Below are 20,740 nucleotides of genomic sequence, written 5' to 3'. Positions count from 1 at the left end.
TATCACTGCACATCTACTAGACCAGTTAAAATAAAAAATAATGTCAATACAAATGCTGGTGAGCTCAGGGAGAAACTAAATCTCTCATACATCACTGGTGGGAGTGTAAAATGGTACAACCACTCTGGAAAATAGTTAGGCAGTTTCTTCCAAAGTTAAATATATACTTACCATACAACTTAGCAATGTTACCCCTGAATATTTACCCAGAAAGAAATGAAAATGTATGTTCGTTCAAAAGCACATATATGAATGTTTATGGCAGCTCTATTTATAATCATGAAAATCTGGAAACAACCTAAATGTTCTTCATTGGAACTATTCTATATCTTAATTGTGGTAGTGTTTACAGGATTATATACATATGTCAAAACTTGCAGAATGACCAACCAGGTGAATAATGATGCTGTTAACTGAAATGGGGATGACTGGGGGAAGAGCAAGTTTCAGGAATGTGGAGTCAAGAGTTGGTTTTCAGACGTGCTATGTTTGAGAAGACTATTTGACACTAAGTAGAAATGGTATGTTTGACCTTGGAGCTAAGGAGAGTAGTCAGAAATGGAAGTATGATTTAGGATTCATCAGCACTCTGGTGGAATCTTTACATCAAAAGCACACCATCAACAATCACCAGATCAATGTGACCTTGGTTATTTTGACACTGGGCAGTGTGGGTACAGACTACCAACTGTATTTTCTTTTTCTTTTTCTTTTTTTAAAATTCTTCTTTATGTATTTTCTTCATTAGTCGTGACATGAATGTGAATGAGACAGAAGTTATTTCCTCCATGTTACAACTAAATCTAGATGTATCTGTCAAAGGACTTTAAACAGAACTTTTACCTTTGACCCACCTATTTTGCGAGCATCAAGTTGCAGCTCAAAACAGGGCTAGGGCCTCGAACTCTTGAACTACTGTGAGCTACAAAAGATGCCAGATTTGATTGATCCTATAAAAATGATTTATTGTACATATGCATGTGTGCATATGATTCATAAGTATTTTCAGCAAATTGAAAACATATTTTAAACGTATGGAAATTAGCAGAAATAAAAATGAACAATAGATAGTAAGGGGAATAAAATACTTGATTTGTAACTTCATGGAAGTAAAAAAAAATTTGCTTAAACAAATCCATCCTATGTAAGTAAGAAGTTAAAAGGAAAAGTCAGCTCCAATGTACTCTGCATTTGCACTTCTGTAGTCAGAGCATTTTGTTTTCTGTTTTGTCTTGGAATTGGTTCCCTTATATAACACATGTCAAAATAGCTGGAAAAATGTGATTAACAATTGCCAGCTGAAATTCTTGTCCCACAAGGACAACTCCCTCCTGGCTCCTTATTTTCTTCTCATATTTTGGGTACTGGGAGCTAGTGGCTGGAGCACAGGAAGGCAGGCAGTGTGGCTCTACAGGAGAGAGAATTCCAAGGTTGGGCCTTCTCACTTTGCAGCTATCATTAATTTCCTACATCCTCTTGCCAAAGCCCCTTTAAGACTCACTGTGGTCTCACACAGGGTGTGGTCAGCAGGAATTTTGCCATTATCCGGATTCCTGTAGGAGCCCAATCTTGCCAATGTATAATTTAGGTGCTTAAGGAAGAGGGAAAGGTGAACCAACACTAACGCTTTGGCCTTGATTTCCTCATCCACCAAAGAAGCACAGCCTTGTACACATTCAAGAGCTTACCTTCTAGGGGAGGTTTTGAACAAACATACAGCCAAATTCTAATTTTGGTTCCACCAAATGTGCTGTTTTGGACATCTAGCAACCTCTCAATTTTCCAGTAAATGCTCTACAATGAAGCTCATAAATGTAGTTAGAAAGTTCCTTTGATAGAAGACCCTCTTAGGAAGGAATACATTCAAAATGGATAGCATAGTTTTTGCCACATGGGTACTCAGAAAAAAAATTTTTTTTTGGTTTTCTTGAGTTGAGCTCCTAAGATGACTGGAAAATAATACTAATGGGCATTTGCTAAAACAGTTATAAGAATAAGAGAAATAATTCTAAAAATCCTTTAGTTTTTAGGGTGCTAAGTAAATCTTACAATATCGACATGCCCTCTTCCCTATGTCTCAGGTACTGTCCTTTCTTGCTCATACCAGATTCCCTTTCACTACCTTCAATCAAGCAACTGATCAATATTTATAGAACATTTACGATATAACTGGCACCATAAAAGGCACCAGGGAGGATCCAGAAGATGTGGAATGCATGGTCTTTGCCCTCAAGTAGTTTATAATTTATTTAGGAAATACTAAAATTCAAAACAGCAGCAAATGACATATACCATCTAAGTGTTATATCAATACCTTAGAGATGTAGTCATAATCTGAGGCAAGGGAGGTTAGTGAAGATTGGAGTGCTTAAGAAAAGCTTTATGAATCTCATCTTTCTCCTGGGGAGGAAAGTGGGGAAGGAGGAAGGTCAAGTGTTGCGGAATCTCGGAGCTCGGAAGCCTAGAGAACAACAATACCATTTCTCACTAAGCAGGCATTGTGTGACAAAGTTCAAAGAGGCAACACGTGTAGATTTATCAAAATGTGGTGCCAAGATAGTCTAGAACTGTGTTGTCCAGTATGGTAGCCACCAGACACATGTAGCTATTTAAATATAAATTAAAATCAAATAAAATTAACATTTCATTTCCTCAATCTCACTAGCCACATTCAAATGCTCAATGGCTATATGTGGCTAGTAGTACCATATTGGACAGTGCAAATATCAAACATTCTCAACATTACAGAAAGTTCTCTTGGACAATGCAGGTCTAGAACCATCGAAGTGTGAAGGAAGCTTGAAAGGATTCCCCAAGCCATTAGCATATTGCTGCAGCTGATTTCTTTATGCTTTCTGTGGATACAAGGTTTCAAAAATCCAAAAGAGGTTTAATTATTTTAAACAAATAGACATTAAGCACCTATGAATACAAGGCTGGGGAATGTGATAGACATAAAAGTGGATCAAGCAGATTCCAGTCCTCAAAGAGCTGAATACCTGGGGGAAAAAAGATGTGAGCACAAGCAACTGTCACACAAAACTTAAAGTGATAAGTATCCTTAGGGGAATAAAATTAAACATGTAGGAGTTTAAGGAAGGGGCAGATTACTTCTATTTGAAGATTTCAACAAGGCTTCTGAAATAAGGCATTGTTTGAGCAGAACCCTGAAAAGGCAGTGGGTGTGGTAGAAAATAATCCCTGGGAACCAAGAGGCTAGAGATTATCTTTAGGCTCAGCTATGCCCTAACTAACGATGTGAGCTTGGGTAAGTCAGGCTCCAGGCCTCAGTTTCTTTATCGGTTGAGTAAGGGTAGCAAAGGATAAACCAAATTTCTGGATGGCGTGTCCAATGCAAGCAAAGGCACAAGGACAGGTGGTTGTATGTACAAGAAATCTAATAGTCTAATTAATGCTGAGGTGCAGTCACTATACGACTATCTTAAAACTTGTTCCTGGGCATTACGTAACTCTAAGACAACTCAAAAATGTTTGTTTGCTAGAATAAAAAGCCACCATCACAAAAACAAAAGCTAGATTTTGGTAATGCCTCCCCCACTCTACCTTATTGACATACAACATCGTGTACATTTATAAGGTGTCCAATATGGTGATTTGATACACTTCTATATTGCAAAATGATTGCCATTACAGCATTAGCTAACACCTCCATCACATCACATAATTACCACTTCTTTTTTTGTGGTGAGAACACTTAAGATCTACTCTCTTAGCAACTTTCTGGTATATTGTACATTATTATTATCCATAATCACCATCTGTACATTAGATCCCCAGAACTTATTCATCTTATAACTGAAAGTTTGTCCCTTTTGACCAACATTTCCCCATTTCCCCCACTCCCTAGCCCCTGGTAAACACCATTCTATTCTCTGCTTCCATGAGTTCAGCTGTTTTAGATTCCACACATAAGTGAGATACAGTGTTTGTCTTTCTCTGTCTGACTTATTTCACTTAGCATAATGCCCTCAAGGTCCATCCATGTTGTTGCAAATGGCAGGATTTTCTTCCTTCTCGTGGCTGGATAACATTCCATTGGAATAATACATATATATCTCACATCTTCTTTATCCATTCAGCTGTTCATGGACACTTAGGTTGTTTCCATATCTTGGCTATTCTGAATAATGCTGCAATAAGCATGGGAGTGCAGATATCTCTTCAAGATCCTGTTTTCATTTCCTGTGTATATATATCCAGAAGTGGGATTGCTGGATCATATGGTAGTTCTATTTGTAATTTTTGAAGAACCTCCACACTGTTTTCTGTAGTGACTATATAAATTTATATTCCCACCGACAGTGTTCCCTTTTCTCCACAGCCTCGCCAATATGTGGGTCTCTTGTCGTTTTGATGATAGCCATTCTAATAGATGTAAGACAATATCTCATGGTTTTGATTTGCATTGACAATTGTGATGTTGAATACCTTTTCATGTACCTGTTGGCCACTTGTATGTCTTCTTTGGGGAAATGTCTATTTGGTATCTCTGCCCATGTTTTAATCTGACTGTTTGACATTTTTGCTATTGAGTTGTATGAGTTCTTTACATATATTGGTATTAACTACTTATCAGATATATGATTTGCAACAATCTTCTCCCATTCCATAGGTTGCCTTTTCATTTTTTTGCTTGTTTCTTTTGCTTTGCAGAAGCTTTTTAGTTTGATGTAGTCCCACTTATTAATTTTTGCTTTTGTTGCTTGTGCTTTTGGTGTCATATTCAAAAAATCATTTCCAAGACCAATGTGAAGGAGATTTTCCCCTATGTTTTCTTCTAAGAGTTTTACAGTTTTGGGTCTCATGTTTAAGTCTTTAATCCATTTTGAGTTAATTTTTGTGAGTGGTTTAAGATAGGGGTCCAATTTCATTCTTTTCCATGTGGTTATCCAGTTTCTCAATGCCATTTATTGAAGAGACAATTCTTTCCCCTCTGAGTATTCTTGGCTCCCTTTTCAAATATTAGTTGACCATATGTGAAGGATTTATTTCTGGGATCTCAGTTCTGTTCCATTGGTCTATGTATCTATTTTTATGCCAGTACCATACTGTTTTGATTACTACAGCTTTGTAGTATAGTTTGAAATTAAGACATGTGATGCCTCCAGCCTTGTTCTTTCCCAGGATTGCTTTGCCTTTTCAGAGTCTCTTGTGGTTTCACTTGGTTATGTCTTAATAGTTCAGATTAAATATGAGAAATAAAGCCAAACAAATGGAAGCAATAGTATTTGTATTTAAATATGGTTTTTAAGTGGAGCTAGAGGACGACTCCATTAATTTGGTCCCCTCTGGGAAAAGGTTTTATTCATGGAAAATATGAGTGAGAGCCACACTTTGGGAAGCAAGAAACAAAATTACAGGACATTTCTGAGGGGGAAGAAAAGCAAGTCAGAGTCTGAAGCTGAGAAATCACTATTGAACAGGCTGTTAAAGGATAAAGCTGACATGAAAAGAGCAAAGCCAAGAACATGGTAGTTAAAATAAAATGTGGGTCATATGTGGAATGTGGAGTCCCTTCTTAAGAAGCAGACAGAAAATAGTGCATAAGTGAAATACCAGCTCAGCAGGTTTGTAGATCTCTATCTCTAGAGTGATTATGAATATATAGAGAGAAGTATTTTCATTTTGCAGCTGTACCAAAGCATCTGTCAGTAGTTCCATTATCATTTTCTTGTGCATATATTTTTATATCCACACAGAAAGATTAGAGTAGGTAAAAATATATGCTCTGTGTGTACAAATATACTGAAATATTTATTTAATGGTTAAAATTAAAAGTTCCTGGAAATTGTTTTTCTAACCCCACAGCTCCCTACTGGCTAAGGGCACATTTCTCAGTCCCTTACTCTTCACCTAAAAACCTGAAAATAAGATCCAGTATAAGCCCAGGGAAGAGACATAGCTATTATAAATAGAGATATTATGTAATCATCTACCCATCCAAGTTTTTAAAATAGATTGAAATGCTACTCTCTCCAAGATTTATAGAATTTGCTTTAAAAATAAATGTGTGGACTTCCCTGGTTGTCCAGTGGTTAAGAACCCATTTTGCAATGCAGGGGACACCAGTTTGATCCCTGGTCAGGGAACTAAGATCCCACATGCCGCGGGGCAACTAAGCCCGCACGCCACAACAACTGAGCCCACGTGCCACAACTAATGAGTCTGTGCACCACAACTAGAGAGAAGCCCACACACTACAATGAAGAGCCCAACTGCAATGAAGAGCCCACGTGCCACAACAAAAGATCCCGTGTGCAGCAGCTAAGACCCAATGCAGCCAAAAATTAGATAAATAAATATTTTTTAAAAATTTTTAAATAAAATAAATGTGAATTTTGTATGTATATGGCTGAAATCCATGCCTATATTTGTTCAAGAGCCCTTAAATCCAGAATGATGTCACTTTTTCTATTGCTATAGATGACCGTCATAACTGTATGAAATTAACCAGATAAAGTTAATTGTTAGGTACCATAATTAAGAGAATGGAATTAGCTTTTGTTTGACAAATTTAATTGCATGTTCTTTTTTCCTTTTGCTTTATTTTCTTTTTCTAAAACATGAACTCCAGAAGGTAGAGTTAACATCTAGTCAGGATCAATTTTAAGTGAAAGACTGCTATAAGAACTCACATGTCACATGGGTCCTTCAACTTCTGCAATGAATTACTAACATATATTTTAAAGAAAATTACCTATGTCATCTAAGTTTTCAAATTGGTTGGCCTAAAGTTATTCATATTATTCTCTTTTTTATAGTGCAGTGATTTGTGATTTTGTGATTCTGTTCTGCATGCATGGTTGTACCCTCTTTATGATTCCTAGTATTGTTTATTTGTGCCTTGTTTTCCTTGATCAGTCTTGTTAAAGACTGTGTATCCATATTAGATTTTTTTTCTAAGAACTAACTTTTGGTTGTATTTATTTACTCTGTTATGACTTTGCTTTCTATTCAGCCTCTCTGCTCTTATTTTTATTCATGATTTCTGTTATGGATCAAATTGTGTCCCCCTTCCTCCAAAAGATGTTGATGTCCTAACCCCTGGTACCTCACCATGTGACCTTATTTGGAAGTAGGGCCATTGCACATGGAATTAGTTAAATTATCACGAGGTCATACTGCAGTAGGATGGGTCCCTAATTCAACATGACTGGTGTCCTTATAAGAGGAGGAAAATTTGGCCACAGACACAGGTGCAGAGGGAAGACGATGTGAACATGCACAGAAGGAATGCCATGTGAAGATAGGATTAGAGTGATGCATCTATAAGCCAAAGAACACCTGAGGTGCCAAAAGCTAGGAGAGACGCCTGGATAATTCCTCCCCTTCAGAGGGAGCATGGCCCTGCCTACATCTTGATTTCAGACTTCTGGCCTCCAGAACTGTGAGCCAATAAATTTCTGTTGTTTTAAGCCACTCAGTCTGTGGTAGTTTGTTATGACAGCCCTAGGAAACTAATGTACCTTCCTTCTCTACTCTTTAAGTTTATTACTCTATCGTTTTTCCAGTTTCTATTTTGAATGCTTACCTTGTTTATTTTCAATCTTTTTCTTAATAAAAAATAGGATATACCTTTATCTCTAGATACTGCCTGATTCATTTTTTTAAATTTTCATTGTGATTTCCTTTTTAATCTTGAGTTATTTGGTTGTAAATTTTTAAGTTTTGAAGCATGCAGAAATTTAAATTTTTTAGTGTTGATTTCCAATTTAATTGAATTATAGTCAGACTATGTTTGCTATTGATTGTTTTTTAATTTGTTGAGACTAATTTTTAACCTAGTAGGTGATACATTTCTTTTGTAAAAGTTCCATAGATACTGAAAATGAATATACTGTATATATGCTTTATTTGCTTTGTTCAGAGTATTACATGCATTAGATTTATGTATTAGATCAAACTTTTAAATTTGGTGTTCAAATATTCTGAGGAGTTGCTAATTTTTTAAATTCCGTTTGATCTATTAAAGGTGTGTTAAGGGCTTCCCTGGTGGCGCAGTGGTTGAGAGTCTGCCTGCTAATGCATGGGACACGGGTTCACGCCCTGGTCTGGGAAGATCCCACATGCCGTGGAGCAACAAAGCCCGTGAGCCACAACTACTGAGCCTGCGTGTCTGGAGCCTGTGCTCTGCAACAAGAGAGGCCACGACAGTGACAGGCCCGTGCACTGCGATGAAGAGTGGCCCCCGCTCGCCACAACTAGAGAAAGCCCGCGCACAGAAACGAAGACCCAACACAGCCAAAAATAAATAAATAAAAATTAATTAATTTAAAAAAAAAATGTGTGCTAAAATTCTTTACCATGATACTGGACTGGTAAATTTCTCTATAATATGGTCAGTTTTTTTTTATGTTTTGAGGTACCTACAGGTTTGTGACTGTTACATATCACATATATCATGTTATTATGTAGTGTACCTCTTTATCCTTATTAATTTTGTTTTTTAAATTATTTGCTTCTGGTATTAAGATTTCTATACCAACTTTCTTTTTGTTAATATTTTTTTACTGCGAAGCATTTTCTATTCTTATATTTTTTTTTATTTTTCCAAACTATTCTGTTTTAGATATGTCTGTTGTGTATAGTATATAACTGATTTTGGTATTTTATTTTATGTATTCATTCGATAACTTTGTTTTAAATCAATTTTTAACACATGTATGTTTGCTGAGGTTAATGATAATATTTGAACTTATTTTTAACTCTCTTTCTTTTCATTGTATTTTTTAAAGATTTTTACCATCTTTTGCTGTTTTTTCTTTTCGTTTTTTTTTTCCCCACTTTTCCTGCCTTCTCTTTCTCTTGCATTGAAAACATTTTCTGCTTCTTTTCCCTCCCTTTTACTCTTCTGCTGGCTTAGGAGCCAGACATGGTATTTTATTTATTCTAGTAGGCATCCTTAAACTAACATACATACTTAACTATTCCATTTTCTGAGAACATCTAAAGTTATTCAGTATTTTTATTATCCTTTCCCTGACATGAAACTGATCTTAGCATATATTAACTTCCCCTTGAATAATTCTCATCCTCTTTTCCCATCCTTACCTACCCCCCTAGTTTTTTTCACTTTTGTTCAGAGTTTTGTCTAGAGTTCATCCTTTAAAAAAGGCAAAAAATGGTGAGTTTTGTAAGAAAATTAATTAAATTTACTAATTTATCAATTTCTCTGTTTATCATTATCAGTCTCTGTTCTCTTTGTTTTTGCTGAATGCATTCGTTTCTTAATATTTTTTATTTATTTATTGGCTGCATCAGGTCTTAGTTGCCTGCACAAGGGATCTCTGTGCCATGTGGGGGATCTTTGTTGCAGCATGCCAACTTCTTAGTTGCGGCATGTGGGATCTAGTTCCCTGACCAGGGATCGAACCCAGGTCCCCTTCATTGGGAGCACGGAGTCTTAGCCATTGGACCACCAGGGAAGTCCCTGCTGAAATACGTTCTTGCTACTTATTTTCATGAGGGTCTCTCAGTGGAAATATTTTAATCACTGTCTTTTTGAAAATGTCTTTTACCCTCACTGTTAAATAATAGTTTAAAGAGATATAAGATTTTTATATTCTCAGCTATTTTCCCTCAGGACTATAAAGATATTATTTCATTGTCTTCTGGCATCGATTTCTACACATGAAAAGTCAGCTATCAATCAAATTCTCATTTCTATTAAGGTGATATGTCTTTTCTCTCTAACAGCTTTTAAGTTCTATATTTATCTTTGATGTTACACAGTTTCACTAAGACGTGTGGATTTATGTTTATCCTGCTTGGCACTTTATATGGCTCGTCAATCTGAGATCACAGATCTTTCTTTAACTGTGGAAAATTCTTAGCTATTCCCTCTTCAGATAGTGGTTCCTCACCATTCCTTTCATCCTCACTTTCTAGAACTCCTGTAGACATTATGTTGAAGCCAATCAATTGGTCCTCTCTGTCTTTTAACTGCTCTCTCACATTTTTTTGTCTCTTGTCTTTCTGTCCTGTTTCCTGGGTGAAATCCTCAGCATCATCTTCAATTCATTCATATTCTCTTTAACTATTTACAGTCTAGAGCTCATCTCATCTGTTGAATTTTTATTTTGATGACGCTATTTTTCATTTCCAAGATTCCTAGTTGTTCTTTTTAGTATCCATCCATTCTGATTTCATTTATGCTGGCATTTTCCTCACAATGTCTTGCTCTTTTTTTTTAATGAGTTATTCCTTCAAATATCTCTTTGAGCATTCTAAACATATTTAAATCTTTTCTCAGATGGTTCCATAACATTAGTTTCAACAGTAATAAATTCATGTTCTTTTGTTTTGTTGGCTATCTTTCTTAGCATTGGGTTTTGGTTGAAGAGCTCATTTTGAGACTAGGCTTGCATTCCCTCTGTCTCTCTTTCTTTCTCTTCTTCCCTCAACTCCCAGCGTACTTTCTCCTTCCTGTCTAGCGGTTTTGTGATTGCCCTCATTCTGCACTTGGCTCTGTGGACCCCAGTTCAGACCCAGATCTACTAACAGAGCTTCAGAGATCCAGCCCACAGTGACTGAGGACAGCACAGACCCAGGCACCAAACCAGGAAATGGACTGCTCCCTTTCCTGGTCACAAGGTTATATCTGTGTCTTCTCTTTCCTCTAAGTCCACAGTTTGCTAAAAGCTGTAGCCCCAGGCAGGAATAACTTCTTTTTCAACCTCCTTTCATGAGTAGGAGGAGCCTGCCTCTGCCTCTGGCTTCAAGCAGTGAACCTGGCTTCAGTCTCCCATCTCGGCATGGAACTTTTTTATTTTAATTTACCCTGGAGGAGCCAAACTCCAGCTAACATTGCCTGGTTCCAGACCTAGAGCCCAGTAAGTCTGTGGCTTCCGCTCAGCATGAGCTTTGTATTTCTGTCCCAATTCTGGGCCGCAGAAGTGTTTATTTAGTTTTTAAGCTTGATAAATTTCATTTATCATTGCTATGTGTTTGGAGTAAAGATGTGTCAAAGAACAAACTTTCAGAGCTGCTTGGGCTAGGTTTGCGTGCCGACTTCTTCAGTGAACTAAAGACTCTGTAATGCATTCAGTTCAATCTTTAGTTTCCTCTTAGATGAGGACAGTATTTAGCCTGTGGCTACATGTCATAACTAAAACAATGTCAAAAGCATGGTTCTTTAAGTGCTTTTATCTTAACACCTGATTATCTAATAATTAACTTGGTTATCTAATGATCTAATTCAGTTGTCATGTTACTGAAAATACCATACTTTCCAACTTCCAGTTAATTTTCTTATCTACATTTTCATAGAATAACAAGCAATTGTTTTTAATGAAAAAGAAAGATGGGGAAAATGTCATCTCTTAACCCCTGAATTCTGGAATCTTCTAATGATTATTTTTACCAAGTAAATAAACCCAGGAGTCAATGAAATGTGGTTTACTGCTATGCTTCCTGGAATTTCTTGCAGCCAATTCAGGATAATAGCATCTCAGAGTTGGAAGAAATTCTTCATATGACCACACCGAATTTTTTTTCCTGTTGGTCTGCGTCATATTTGTGAAAGTTACTGACTAAAAGGCTGAGACTTTAGAAAGTCCTGTGGCAAAGGTAAAAGCCCACTTCAAAGGAAGTTCAGACATTCAGCTTGTTTCTTTGAAGAGAATTCATTTCCATGAAAAATGTTCTGAAAACTTTCTGATGGGACCAGAGAGAGCAGAGAAGCCTGTTTTCCCCTTCATTTTACTATAAATGGAGTCACACTGCCAGTGTCATGCTGGTACATGTTTAACAACTAGCTTTCCAGGAAAAAAAAAATGTACTGTTTGTCAACTTCCATGTTGTCAATACTCCCACCACGGCTGATTTCAAACTATCAGTGTGTCATCGCTAAACACAGAATTAGAAGGAGATGCCCATAATAGGTTTTCTGGGCGGATAGGACTCAGCTTCCACACAGTACTGTGATAATGCCAAATCCAATAGATATTTTCCAGACCTCAACTTGACCTCTCAGCAGCCTTCAGCATAGTTGCTTGTACCATTATTGAAACACTCTCTCCTCGGCTTTTCTGGTGGCCGTGCTGTTCGCTCCTCTCTCCTAAGCTTGGGCTAATGTAAGTCTCACTGCCAGCTCTTCCTATGCCTATATTATTAGAGACACTCAGCACTCCTTCTGGAGCTTGTTGCTCATTTCTCTCTACATTTTCCCCCTGGGGGATCTCATCCAGTCCCATAGCTTTAAAAATCACCAAAATGCTGTTAACTCCCATATTTTTATCTCCAGCCCAGACCTTTTTTCTGAGCTCCGGGCTTGATATCCAACTGCCTACTCAGATATCTCAGAGGCGACTCCAACTTAACTTATCCCAAAACTGAATTATTGACCTTCCTCCTCCCATCTCCCTTATCTAAATAAATGAAACTACCAGCTGTTCATCTGCTAAAACCACAAACCTAGGAGTCATCTCTGCAAGCTCCCTCCCCTTTGCTCATAACAGCCAACCCATTACCAAATACTACTTAAACCACTTTCGAAATATTTCTCAAATCTGTCTGTATCTCTCCATCTCCAAGCTCTCACCATCGCAAATGGACTACTGCAGCTGAACTCCTAAGCACTATCCCATCTTCTTCTCTTGCCCTTTCCTCCTGTGCTCTCCAGAATGGGCAGAGAGATGGTTTAAAATGCCTTAAAGCCTGTACTGGTTTTCCATTGCATTTAATAGAAAATGAAACAACCTTACATGGCTTACAGGGCCTACATGATCAGATTTCAGTTTAATTCTCAACCTTATCTCCTACCACTCTCCTCCTCAACTACCACACTTTGGTCCCACAAGTTGTTGTTGTTTTTTTTAAATAAATTTTTATTTATTTATTTAATTTTGGCTGTGTTGGGTCTTCGTTGTTGCGCGCGGGCTTTCTCTAGTTGTGGCGAGCGGGGGCTACTCTTTGCTGTGGTGTGCGGACTTCTCATTGCAGTGGCTTCTCTTGTCGCGGAGCACGGGCTCTAGGCACGCAGGCTTCAGTAGTTGTGGCACGCAGGTTCAGTAGATGTGGCTCACCAGCTCTAGAACGCAGGCTCAGTAGTTGTGGCTTGTGGGCTTAGTTGCTCTGCGGCATGTGGGCTCGTCCCAGACCAGGGCTCAAAGCAGTGTCCCCTGCATTGGCAGGCGGATTCTTAACCACTGTGCCACCAGGGAAGTCCCCCCACAAGTTGTTTAAGATTCTTAACATACATAATTCTGAGTATTGAGCTGTTTGCCTATTTCATGTTTATCTTTCCCCATTAGACTGTAAGCTCCATGAATGTAAGGACCATGTCTATTATGCTCATTCCATACCCAAGGCCTAGCCCATAGAAAGTACTCAATGCATATTTCTTGAAAGAATAAATAAATGAATGAAAACAAGATCATATTTTCAGATAAACCTTTTAAGGTTATACCTTTTGGACATGTACAAAGAGGTGATTGGAGTGGCTGTTGCCATTGAAGCTTTCCTAATTTTTCTTTTTTTTTTGGCTGTGCCATGTGGTATGCAAAATGTGGAATCTTAGTTCCCTGACCAGGGATTGAAGCCATGCCCCCTGCAGTGGAAGCGCAGAGTCCTATCCACTGGACTGCCAGGGAATTCCCACCACTGAAGCTCTTAGAATGCTGTGACTGAAAAAAATTCACAATTCCTTTGATGACAGTACTCCTATAGCAATATAAAGTTGGAATAATTTATCCTGGAAAGAAAACATAGAAAACAAACCAAGGAAATGAATGAACTTCCCTGAGTATGATTAAAATGCAAAACAAATGATCAAGTAATCCACCATCAAGTAGATTTATTTTTATGAAGACAAGTGCTGAAGAAGGGAGTCTAGCATAGAGGTTAGACCACATGTTCTGGAATTAGACTTGATTTCTGCCATTTAACTTGCTGTAGGAACTTGATCAAAATTCTCAGCCTCTCATCTTCTTCATCTTTAAAGCAGGGACACTAATATCCCATACATCTTAGGGTATCTGTGAGATGATGCATTGAAAACACATTCCACCACCGAATTTACTCTACCCTTAATTTACTTAATTTCCCTGAGCTACAGTATTTTCATTTGTAAAACAATGTGTTTGTACTTAACTTCTTTTAAGACCTATCTGGTACAAAGGTTTTATTTTATTCTGCGTAGTTTTAATGCTCTCAAAGCCATCCCTACTCTCATTTGATATGGGGATTAAGGGCCCTGCTCTATGAGGACCCTGTATGGTGCACCCTGGCAGGAACAGGCTGTGTTCAGACACTATTCTGCCTGTTTGGTCTTTCCACATCCAGTACACCAAGTTCTAGAGTCAACTTTTTAAAAAATGTCTTAAAAGTACTTATGATTTTTTTTTTCTTCTTTTCAAATGTAATACATGCTAGCAACTATACTTCATTAGGGCAGGGGTTGTACCCATCTCTATTTTCTCTTTTATTTATTTATTTTTCAGTGGGCTTTATTTTTCAGAGCAGTTTCAGGTTCATAGCAAAATCGTACAGAAGATACAGAGATTTTCCATAAACCCCCTGTGCCCACACACACCATTATCAACATCCCCCGCCAGAGTGGAACATTTGTTACAACTGATGAACCTAAACTGACACGTCATAATCACTCAAAGTCCATAGATTACATTAGGGTTTACTCTTGGTGTTGTACATTCTTTGGGTTTTGACAAATGTATAAATGCATAATGACATGCACCCACCAATTATAATATCACACAGAATAAATAGTTCACTGCACTAAAAATCCTCTATGTTCTGCCTATTCATCCTTCCTTCCCTCAACCCCTGCCCACCACTGATCTCTTTCCTGTCTCCATAGTTTTGCCTTTTCCAGAACTGTCATATAATTGAAATCATACAGGATTTCTTTTCAGTGCTGAATAGTATTCCATTGTCTGGATGTACCACTCTTTATGTATCCATTCACCTACTGAAGGACATCTTGGTTGTAACCAAGTTTTAGCAATTATGAATAAAGCTGCTATAAACATCTGTGTGCAGGTTTTTGTGTGCATGTAAGTTATCAACACCAAGGAATGTAATTGCTGGGTTTTTTAGTAAGAATATGTTTAGTTTTGTAAGAAATTGCCAAACTGTCTTCCAAAGTGGCCATACCATTCCATATTCTTACCAGCAATGAATGAGAGTTCCTGTTGCGCCACATCCTCACCAGCATTTGGTGTTATCAGTGTTCCTGACTTGGACATTCAATAGATGTGTAGTGGTATGTCATTGATATTTTAAATTTGTATTTCCCATTTGTTTTAAATTTAAAACATCGATGTTTTAAATTTGATGCTCCACATCAAATTTGCATTTGATGTGCAGCATTTTTTCATGTGCTTATCTGACATCTGCATATCTTCTTTGGTAAAGTGCCTGTTAAGGTCATTGGCCCATTTTTTAATCCAGTTGTTCATGTTCTTATTGTTGAGTTTTAATTAAAAATTTTTTTTTCTTTTTATCCAAGTGATGCTTGCACATAATTTTGAAAAAAAAATCAAGAAATCTATAAGTGTTAAAATCAGCATTTTCTTGAATCCACCCTCGTTTCCTATGCCTTAGTGGAAACCCTTTCAACTGATTCTCCTAGCAATTATTTCCATATTTCTAAAAACTAGGCTTATATTGCAACTTTTTGATTTTTCAGTTCCAACATTATCTGTTAACTTCCCACATTGGAAGGTGAGGATTTAGTGCTCTCTCAACATCACAGTCCTCCCCCTGTATCTCATATCCACTCTCTCCTCAACTCCCATTCTACAATACAGTTGAAACCTAATTTTATTTTTATTTTCAGTGTTTATACTATTTTGACTATATGGTATGATTAACAGCTAAGCAATGTGGTATACTATGTTGACTTTTTCTTTCCCAAACATTTTATTTTCCATAGTCTTGTTTGTTTTTAAAATGTGTTTACTTTTTAGTATACTTATGACTGAGTCATCTCCAAATTCTTCCCCAGTTGTGCAAATATCTTCTCAATAGAGTTACTCACATTAAGTACTCTATTAATTTCATCTTCTTGAAGAAGTCTTTCCTGGAAACTTCTGATCCCCTTCAATCTGGATTGGTTACTCTCTAAACTGTCCTCTTGGGATCTCCCTTTACCATCTTCCTGAGGATTCCCTGAACTCCCTCCAGGTTGGATCTTATGTTTCACAGATCCCATGTCTCCCTCTTTTTGGTTTACTCCCTTTTTTAGTGAAGAAAAATTTGGGAGTGCTTACATGTCTGAAAATATTTTTAACCTACCTTCACACTTGCCTGAGATTTTGTCTAGTTATAAAAGTCTAGATTTTAGATCATTTTCTTTCAGAATTTTGAAGACATTGTTCCCTTGTATTCTGGCTTCCAGTGAGACTGTTGAGAAGTGGGATGCTATTCTGATTCCTGATTCTTTATATAGTATCTGTTTTTTTCCTCTTGTAGAATATTTTCCTTGTCTTCAGTCTTCTGAAATTTCATGTTGACAGGCTTTGGTGTGAGGATATTTTCATTCAGTGAGTTAGATATTCAGTGGGCCTTTCCTATTTGAAATTCATACCCTTATGTTCTGGGAAACTTGCCTGAATCTTTCTTTCTTCTTTATTTTTTAAATAGTATACTGTTCTTATTTCATGTGTTTAATATCTTCCCTTATATCACTCTGAGCATATTAATTATAGCTTTTCTTTTGAAATACTCTTTTCCTCTCATCATCTCTGTTTCATCCAAGTTGCTTTTCCTGTTTGTTTTCTATCTTTCATATTAGAAGCTTTCCTCAAATGTCTGGTGACCTCTGGATGTTCACTTATATTTAAGACAAGCATGCTAAGAAACAGATTGAAATCTTCGTACACATGAGTGGGGCTTATTAGCTACAGGTATCACTGTAGAGTGATCTGGCTAAAGTCCTCATTAGAGGACGCCCCCTGCCCCATCCATGTCAGTATCATTAGATCTTTTCTCAAGGGCTGGACAGATTCTTCAGAGAAGACTTCCAATTTTCTACTTAGATGGAAAGCCTAAGCCTGGCTGCCAGTAGACCAGGAGCTGATTAAGGGAAGAGGTAATACATGTACCAACATCAGTGAGTAAAATATCACCTAATATCTCTAGTTTTAATATGGTAGCCCCATCCTGAACTATGTCTGGTGTTCTCTGGTCCAGAAAACATATTCCTGGGTGGGAGAGATAATATGGACATCTAATTGTTTGGTTTTTTTTTTATAAACAGCTTTATTGAAATATAATTCACATACCATATAATTTCACCCATTTAAAGTGCACAATTCAATGATTTTTAGTATATTCACTGAGTTGTGCGTCCATCACCACAAACAATCTTAGAATGTTTTATTACCTCCAAAAGAAAGTTCATTTCCATTAGCAGAAACTCTTCAATTTTACCTCCCACTAGCTCTAGACAAACATTAATCTACTTTCTATTTCTATAGATTTGCCTATTGTAGGCATTTCATATAAATAGAGTCATACAGTATGTGGTCCTTTGTATCTGGCTTCTTTCACTTAGCATAATGTTTCAAAATTCACCCATGTTGTGTACTGAATCAGAACTTCATCTCTTTCTTTGATGAATAATATTCCATTGTATGGATATATCACATTTTATATATCCATGCATTGATCTAACTGCTTTTCTAAATAGTCTTTTATCCAATCCGCTGATTGTAGCTCACCTTCAACCTCACTTCAAGAAGCACCTCCAGGGCTTCCCTGGTGGTGCAGTGGTTGAGAATCTGCCTGCCAATGCAGGGAACACGGGTTCAAGCCCTGGTCTGGGAAGATCCCACATGCCACGGAGCAACTAGGCCCGTGAGCCACAGCTACTGAGCCTGTGGGTCTGGAGCCTGTGCTCCGCAACAAGAGAGGCCGCGATAGTGAGAGGCCCGCGCTCCGCGATGAAGAGTGGCCCCCGCTTGCCTCAACTAGAGAAAGCCCTCTCACAGAAATGAAGACCCAACACAACCAAAAATAAATTAATTATTAAAAAAAAAAAAAGAAGAACCTCCAGTCACCACTTCAGTGGTGGAGTTCTTCAGTGTAAACCGGGTTGCTTTTCAGCTTCTCAAACACTGCTATAAAATTTGGCATTCTCAGATTTCCCAAGTAGCTATCACTTGACCAGGTGCTTTCCAGTACCCCAAATTTCGTCTTTGTTTTCTCTTGTCTTATTCTCTCTTTCATTATGGTTTATGGCTCCCCCCATCCCAATTCCTTTATTTATACTTTAGAACAGTTTAGAAAGGAATGAAGGCTAATGTATACATTTAATCTGCCATCTTCAACTAAAATGCTTAATATCAATCTTTATTAATACAAGAAGAGATGGTTTTAATCTGATTTTATGAAATCAGCAGAAAGCACAAAAAGCACCAACATTACAAAACAACTATAAACAGGTAACTTAGACAAATGTATGCATGCAATAAGCTAATATATGATGTGGCTCTGGTTTTCATTTTAGACAGGTATGGCCAAGGCAAATATCTATGCTCTGGTCCTTCCAGATCCTTCCATTGTCCCTGGTTCTTGCTCATCTATAGATTCTTTTCTGTGTCCCACACTGTCCCATATCCCATGCCCTCCTCTATCAATAAATCTTCCTGGCATCAGGAAGCATTTTACATGATTACAGAGCATTCTCTGTCTCTCAGTCCACCATTGCTCCTTTACGTAGATTCTTCAACATGTTCTCTGGTTCTAGCTATGCACATTCTGGTTCTACATAATACCAAAACATAAAGAGATCTGCTTACTTCCAAGATCCAGTGAAAATGACATCGGCATGTGCCCTTTTCCTGGGAACAGCTTTTTCGGTTGCAACAGCTGCTATGTAATATGGTAGGTTACACAGACTACCTATGTCTCTTCTATGAGATGACTACTATGTCTCATTCATATATCATATGTCACATAGTTAAGAACAAGACACGAGAAATAACAGGATCAATGATTATTGTATAGTGGTGCTTCCTGAAAACATAGTTCCCCATAATACATTAATCATCGATTCTGTTATTTCCTGTGTCTTTTTTTTTTGGCTGTGCCACGCGGCATAGGGGATCTTAGTCCCCTGACCAGAGATCGAACCCGCACCCCCTGCAGTGGAAGCATGGAGTCTTAACCACTGGACTACAAAGGAAGCCCCTCCTGTGTCTTATTCTTAATTATGTGACATATGATATATGACATGAGACATAGTCCCTATACTATATTTTATATTTGTTGTTTGTTAAGCAAATCTTTTCATAGATGGGATTAGGTTGAATATTGGCCTTGTTCTATCTGAATTATAATGTGTTGTAAATTAGAATAATCCATGGTAAAACAATGTTAAGTTATAACTTTGCCCAAGCAGGTGATAATTATTGTATTAAAGTATTTCATATCTAGTCACTCTACATAGTGCTGACTACCAGTTTGAAGTCTCACTTTACATCTGTGGATCAGCATTCATCAGTGGGCCTCAATGTCTTAGAAAAACTCAGCCCAGTGGACCAGGTTTACAGACCTGAGAGGACAAGGAAATTCTAAGTTCTAATTCAGAATCTTCTTCCAACTTGCTGTGTGGCTTCCACGAATCATTTCACACTCATTCGGTCATTTCTTTATTTCAGCAAGCAAATAGAGTCTACTAGCGTCTCAAGGGCATTGCAAGAAAGGGGAAAGTGGTGGTCAAAATGAGAATGAACTGAAAATATCAAGAGCACGTCAATAGTTCTAACCTGTAACAAGAAAAGAAACAAGGCAGCACCGGAAAACAGCATGAATATAGCCAAAACCAAAGGCTTGTTGTTGTTATAAAGAAAGGGAACAATGTCTGATTTTAACATTCACACATTCCAAACCACAGTCATCCAAGCTTTTCTCCTGCAGCCAAGCCTGTTGGTGGGAGCCAGGTCTAGAGGAAAGTTTGCAGAAAGCAGATTTTGGCAAAGGTTGCCGCTAAACCTGCAGAGAACACAGTTCCGTTTTTTGTTGTTTTTTTTTTAAAGAACATTTTCATTCCTTTTTGCCACAGAGTTTCATGGACTATGTTTATTTTTCCTTTTCAGGTTATAGTATATGGATTTTTCATCATCAGATATGAGAAACAGGCACATTTCTTTCCTTTTTTTCTTTCTTTCCTCACAAAATTCTTTCAACTCATGGGTGGAGCCAAAGTCTAAGATTGTATTTTAGAGAATCGATTTTCTTACATTATCATTAAATTACTTCGGAGAAAGAATGAGTTACTAAAGTCCACTTTCTGAGTGCTTTGAGGAGAGGCTAACACATGTCCAACGGGAGGCACGATTAATGATTTTGATTACAATCCCTGGACAAGTGGCTTCGATGGCCCAGAGTCCTGCACCCAGAGAGGACAGCGCGGGCCCTGGGTCTGTTTTGGATGGTTTTGTAAACCAAAAACAACCACTGCAAGTGCATTGGTTTTAGAGGAATGTCCAAGAAAATTGCCTTCCTTCTCACAACGTGTCATTACAGAAAAACAGAAGCCCGTACATTCCAATCTGATTTTCATTTAACTCTGCAAGCCTGTAAATTTTGCCGTGAGGTAAGGGGCTGATTCAGAGCTTCAGAATCCTTTTGGTGCCACAGACACTATTTTAAAATGGATATTCCTTTGAGTTTCTCAATGTTATTCTGCTAGGGTCATGGAATAAATGGGGCTCTGTCTGATGAGAACTCCCAGTCCTGGTAAACAAGAACG

Source organism: Balaenoptera musculus, chromosome 1 (genome assembly GCF_009873245.2).
Source record: "Balaenoptera musculus isolate JJ_BM4_2016_0621 chromosome 1, mBalMus1.pri.v3, whole genome shotgun sequence".
Taxonomy (NCBI): domain Eukaryota; kingdom Metazoa; phylum Chordata; class Mammalia; order Artiodactyla; family Balaenopteridae; genus Balaenoptera; species Balaenoptera musculus.
Note: the sequence above shows the minus strand (reverse complement) of the source record.